The sequence below is a fragment of the Simochromis diagramma genome, unplaced genomic scaffold (assembly GCF_900408965.1).
Source record: "Simochromis diagramma unplaced genomic scaffold, fSimDia1.1 OVJJ01000474.1, whole genome shotgun sequence".
NCBI classification, from domain to species: domain Eukaryota; kingdom Metazoa; phylum Chordata; class Actinopteri; order Cichliformes; family Cichlidae; genus Simochromis; species Simochromis diagramma.
This window is the reverse complement of record NW_024387298.1, coordinates 360,363-367,116: the sequence shown is the minus strand read 5'-3', so window position 1 is coordinate 367,116 and position 6,754 is coordinate 360,363.

The window sequence follows — 6,754 nt, the reverse complement described above, 5'->3', positions numbered from 1 at the left end:
CAGTTATTTACATGTGTTACCACCTTAAATCTTCACTCAAAGACAAGTATATAGGAATGACTGCCAAATTTATTTGCCACTGAAGCAGAAGGATGGCATCTGAATAAAACCTCTCTTGACATGCCTAGATGACATTAAAGCTTGGTTGGCTCTAAACTTTTTAAATTTGAATGAAAAGAAAACAGATTTGTTGGTGTTTGGACCCAGTGGCTCCTGTGAGTCCTCTTCTTTTCAGTTGGAACCCCTGTAAGTTTATTTTAAACCTGTTGTTACTGCCCTTGGTTTTAAGTTGAACCAGTCCATTTTTATCATTTAAGGCGACTGGCAAGAGTGAAATCTTTTCTTCCTAGGCAGCACTTTGAAACCGTGATCCATGCTTTTATTTCTTCCCCTGTGGACTACTGTAACGCACTTTACGTGGGGGTCAGTCAGTTGTTACTCTGACATCTGCAGCTGGTTCAAAATGTATATTGACAGTGTAGGTGTATCATATATAAGAGACAAATGTTGTTCCTTCAGTATGTTGGCATTACTAAATTTGGCTCAATGCTTACATACATGTGTAAAAAGAAAATGTACAAGCTGTGATAACTGTTTCTGATAGAATGAAGGGTAGACTGATATATTAAACATTCCTTTATTGGGTTAGAAAATCAGACCATGTCATAACTGCTTTAAGTCATACAGAATAGATATCAGAGCCTTAAACAGGTTGACTTCTGCTAAATGGGTCAAACTGGGCAGAAAGTATACAAACACATAACATCCTTATAGAATATGATGTAACACTATAGATCAACTTACCTCAGAATATATAAAGCATATAAACAATTACAGCAATATGATACAACAAACACAGCAGTACTACTAATCCAAAATACTCAAAGCTTCATAGAACTGAAACAAACATTTTTAGGTCCATTCTGCTGCTGATACATACTTTATTTTTCTGAACATTAAACTTGTTGCTTCCTTTCATAGTGTGTAACTTGAAGGCCCTGAGTACTTTCTCCCACACTGAAAACACTGGAATGATCAAATTATTTGAACATTTCCTAATAAGACTGATTCAGGACAGACAATTAGTTATTTTAAACTTTCCTAGCAGTGCTTCACAAACAGGGAACAGTCTGTCTATTCTCTCCATCTGTTAGCTGCTGCTGGCTCTTCCTCCTCCTCTTCCTCACATACTGCTGAGATTGTCCTGGTGGATCATCAGGGGTGCAAAGCCTCACAGATGATGTGCAGCAGTGGGTCCCTCAGTCTGTCCTCACTCTGGACACTTTCAGTTGTCACACATAGAAATCAAATGTGTGATAAGCTGCAGGATTCAAACACAAGTGTAACTTATAAACACATGTTCATACTTTTATTCCACAATCAGAGAGAAAGAAAAAGAGAGAGAGTGCAGGACAGACAGACAGGTGACAGTCTCAGGTGTACACACTGCTACAAAACAGCACCAGAGAAGGAGGATTTAGTGTTTGTGTTATTACGAGTGCTAAACAAGAAGAGTTCCCAGATGGTACAGTGGACACATGTGTGACTCCTGTGATTAAAGCATCTTTCTTTCAGCTTAAGGAGTGAACCGTCAGCTGACTGACATGACTGACTTTGATTACGCATAAAATCATCACATTCTCTGTAAGATTGAAGTCAGCTATTGAACGGCGAATATTTTGAAGTAAAGGCTTTAAAACCAAGTTAGTACAAACGTCGCTAATGTCACATAACTTTCCCGACATGTTGCCAACAGTAATGTTTCAATGTTCTTCATTATAAAAACATTTGCGCATAAATAAGTGACATAATATTCAGTACTTACTTCTGAAAGTTTACTCTTCGTCCGCTCCGCTTCCGCCATTTTTTTAAAATTATCCACACCACGGCCGCGCTATGAAGTCTGGGATATGTTGGGCCATGAAGGCTACACCGACCCATCCTTAAAATTCAGGGAAATTAAGGACGCATTTCAGGGCCACATTTCGAGCAGCCTTTGAATTGGGACAGTCTTCGGCTGTGTCCCAATTAAGAGACTGCACGCTTGACGTATGCATTTTAAGTGCGGTTACGTCACCGCCACGCGACGACGGCTGTCCCAATTCGAAGTGTACTTCAAATGCATACTCCAAATGCGCCGTCGATTTCCCCAAATATCAAGCGTGGTCCGGTGCACGCTTCGTGGTCCCATATATCCCACAATTCATAGCGCGGAGGTGGGTGTGGATAATTTTGCCGCAAAATATGGCAGAAGGGAGCAGCCGAAGAGGTTGTTTTTTTTTTTTTTCCAAACTTTATTGAAATCATAAAGCGAACAGTCAGTCATTCCAGTTCAGTTTGTACAGTAGACATAAAGGCAAATAAGAGTAACAATATACAGTACAATGAAATAAGAAGGATAAATAAATAAAGTATAAAAAAAGAAAAAAAAGGGGGGGGGGTTGTGACAGACTTCATAACAACTTTGTACTTGAAAGTTGTGACAGCTCATTCGTTAAACATTTCTGAATGAATTTCAATCAATGATAAACCTTTTTTATTGGAAGTTAATTTAAGAGAGTGTAAGTAATATTCAATTTCAATCAAAAACAAATTAAATGATGGGGTTGAGTTTTGAAATTTACATTTATGTATATGGAATTTCCCTAATAAGATGGAGCGGCCGAAGAGTGAACTGTCAAAAGTACTGAATATGACGTCACTTATTTATGTGCGAATGTTTAATAATTAAAGTCAGTCATATATCCACAAACACAACACGCTGAAGGTCAGTGATATATGTATATGTGTGTGTATATATATATATATATATATATATATATATATATATATATGTATGTATGTATATATCATAACTCATTCACTGCCAGCCATTGGCAGTGAATGAGTTAAACCCATTGACTCATTCACTGCCATTGACGGCTATAGACGTCAATGGCAGTGAATGAGATAATAATCTGACAATACTATAATATTGGCCATATTATATTTACATTGCCACAGTGAGTTGACTTTAGTCTCATGAACAACATTAACTAATTGTTCTTTACTAACTAATCTTAAATGACTGTTCAGCACAGAAATGAAGCCCAACAATCATGTTTTACAGTCCCGTGGTCTCAGCCTCAGATACTCAACTAATCAAAGTGATGTCATGACAAAAATGAATGACCAAGAAAACATTTTTCTCCTTCATTTCTGTCAAACAAAGCTGTATGTAACGTGTCTCGCAGTTAGTATCATGGTTGCTAGGCAACCTGAACAGTCCCATTTCACAAGCCTCTCACTTCCGCACTTCTCGTACGCACCGTACGTAGTACGCGTAGTGCGCGTACTTCAAGCGTGCAGTCTCTTAATTGGGACACAGCCTTCGTCGTGTCGCTGTGACGTAATCGGCCTTAAAATGCGGTCTTTAAGGCTGCAGACCCATAGATCTAAAACCAATACTATTCATAAATTGAATATAAATGGTACGGTCAGTGATGATGCAAAAATTATCTCTCAATTTTGTTGTAATTTCTACTCAAAGTTGTATGAATCCAATTATAACGCAAAGGTCGCTACCCAATTTATTGACTCTGTAAACAATGTTGAAATGATTAAAAGTGCTGATAGGCTTTTTTGTGACAGTCCAATTACTGAAAAAGAGATATTGACATCTATTGAATTTCTTAAAAACAACAAATCTCCAGGCACAGATGGGCTGGTGGCTGAATTCTATAAATCATTTTCTTGTCAGCTTGCACCCTTTTTGTTGCAGGTTTATAATGAAAGTATTGAAAGGGGCACTCTTCCTCCGAGCCTTACTCAAGGACTTATTACTTTAATTCCCAAACCTAAGAAGGACCTACTTTTTATAGACAACTGGAGACCAACAAGCCTCCTAAATAATGATTATAAAATATTAGCTCTATTGCTAGCTAGAAGAATTAAATATATTTTGGACGATATTGTAGACGAGACAAAGTCTGGTTTTATGACAAACAGGCACATCTCCAATAATATTAGACTCGTCTAGGATATTCTGGACTACTCAGCATTAATATCTGATGACTCATTTATCCTTCTCCTGGACTTCTATAAAGCCTTTGACTCAATTGAGCATGAATTTATATTTCTTACACTTCAGAAATTTGGTTTTGGTGATATCTTCTGCAGAGCTATCAAAACTCTGTATTCCAATGCTAATAGTTCTATTAGAATGAAAAATGGCACCACTTCTCGTTTTAGTCTTAATCGAGGTGTACGCCAAGGTTGCCCGATTAGCCCTTATCTTTTTTTACTTTGCACCCAAATTCTTGCCTCTCATATTTCGAATAGCCCTGTGAAGGGTATAAACATAGCAGACAGAGAGATTGTCATCAGTCAATTGGCAGATGATACCACAATTTCACAAACAAGTTCTATTAGCTTGGTCCCTTATATATAAACACAACTTTACACCCCATACGTATTCAATTTGGAATAATAGGAACATATTGTATAAAAATAAATCATTATTTTTTTCTAGGTGGGTTGAGAAACGGATTGTTTTAGTGAATCAGCTGTTTAATCCTAATGGGCAGCTTATGTCCTATTCAGAATTCTTAAACACCTATAAATTTCCAGCCACACCCAAAGAATATGCTATATTATTTGATGCAATACCTAAGGGTATTATAATGCTTTTTAAAGGTATTCAACCTTGCATATCATCTGTTTCTCTCCCCAACCCTTTAGATTCACACATAGGAAGAATCTGTCTAACAAACCACAGTAAAAGTAATAAGAATATCCGTGCTTTGTTCCAGACAGAATCTCTAACTATCCCACATGTGGTCTCTTATTGGAATTTCTTTGTCAGTGACATTAACTGGAAAAGAGTATGGACAATTCCTAACAAGTATCTGGTAACGAATAAAGTGAAGGAAGTCTCATTTAAAATACTGCATAAATTTTATCCTGCTAATCATTACATGACGAAGTTCAAAAGGGACATAAATGTGAACTGTGGATTTTGTGGAAGCCATCCTGAGACTGTGCAACACCTCTTCTGGATCTGTTCATACGCTAGAACATTTTGGAAAGACTTCAGTAGATTCATTGCTGGACATCTCTATAAAGACTTTACTGTTAAATGGGAAAATGTTGTATTTTGTTTCTTTCGAAGGCAAAAAAAAAGAAGATGTTTACTTTATAATAAACTTGTTAGTTATCTTAGCTAAATTTTATTTTCACAAATGCAAATACAGTAACAAAAAACCTAATTTTAAACGTTACTATAATGATGTTTTATGTTACATAAAATTGATAAGTGGATCACTTAACAAAAAGGCTATGAAAACTATTACTATTTGTAGTAATTACAAATTATTTGAATGTTTGTAATTCTTTGTATTACACCCCCTGGCATATGTTAATTTTGTTCTGATTGTATACATGTTCTGTATACTGTTTCTTAATAAAGTTTAATATTTGAAGAAAAAAAAGAAAGAAAAAAAAAAAGGCTGCAGACCCCAAATCCGGTCATTGGTACTTCCTGGCTTGTGTAGTTACTAGGTAACAAAAGCTCAACACTGCCCCTAGCGTCCTGGAGCACTTCCGTTGTGTTTTGGAATTTGCATGTGTTTTGGGGTATGCATGTGTTTTGTATTTTGCAAGTGTTTTGTATTTTATTTGTGTTTTGGAGTTTGCGCGTGTTTTGTATTTTGTAAGTGTTTTGTATTTTGCATGTGTTTTGTATTTTGTAAGTGTTTTGTATTTTGCACGTGTTTTGTATTTTGTACGTGTTTTGTATTTTGCATGTGTTTTGTATTTTGTAAGTGTTTTGGAGTTTGCACGTGTTTTGGATTTTGTACGTGTTTTGTATTTTGCATGTGTTTTGCATTTTGCGCGTGTTTTGTATTTTGCATGTGTTTTGGCGTTTGCGCGTGTTTTGTATTTTGCACGTGTTTTGGATTTTGCATGTGTTTTGGAGTTTGCGCGTGTTTTGTATTTTGTACGTGTTTTGTATTTTGCATGTGTTTTGTATTTTGTAAGTGTTTTGTATTTTGCACGTGTTTTGTATTTTGTACGTGTTTTGTATTTTGCATGTGTTTTGTATTTTGTAAGTGTTTTGGAGTTTGCACGTGTTTTGTATTTTGCGCGTGTTTTGTATTTTGCATGTGTTTTGGAGTTTGCGCGTGTTTTGTATTTTGCATGTGTTTTGTATTTTGCATGTGTTTTGGAGTTTGCGCGTGTTTTGTATTTTGTACGTGTTTTGTATTTTGCATGTGTTTTGGATTTTGTACGTGTTTTGTATTTTGCATGTGTTTTGTATTTTGTAAGTGTTTTGGAGTTTGTGCGTGTTTTGTATTTTGTACGTGTTTTGTATTTTGCATGTGTTTTGGATTTTGTACGTGTTTTGTATTTTGCATGTGTTTTGTATTTTGTAAGTGTTTTGGAGCTTGCACGTGTTTTGGATTTTGTACGTGTTTTGGAGTTTGCATGTGTTTTGGATTTTGTACGTGTTTTGGAGTTTGTGCGTGCTTTGTCTCTAGGGGCCACCGTAGCTTTGACAGCAGCGCACACGCGGCTGCATTTTAATACAAAATGACGAGAATTTCATCCGATCTCGTCTTTGGGACATAATCAGCATTTCTGTTTCATTTCCCCCACAGTGACAATATATATACTACCAACCGTTTATCACAAGAAAACGAGCTTGTCAGTTAAATAATTAACTTGTGACAACATAATAATAACAATAATCATCATCATTTTGTGTAATTAGATT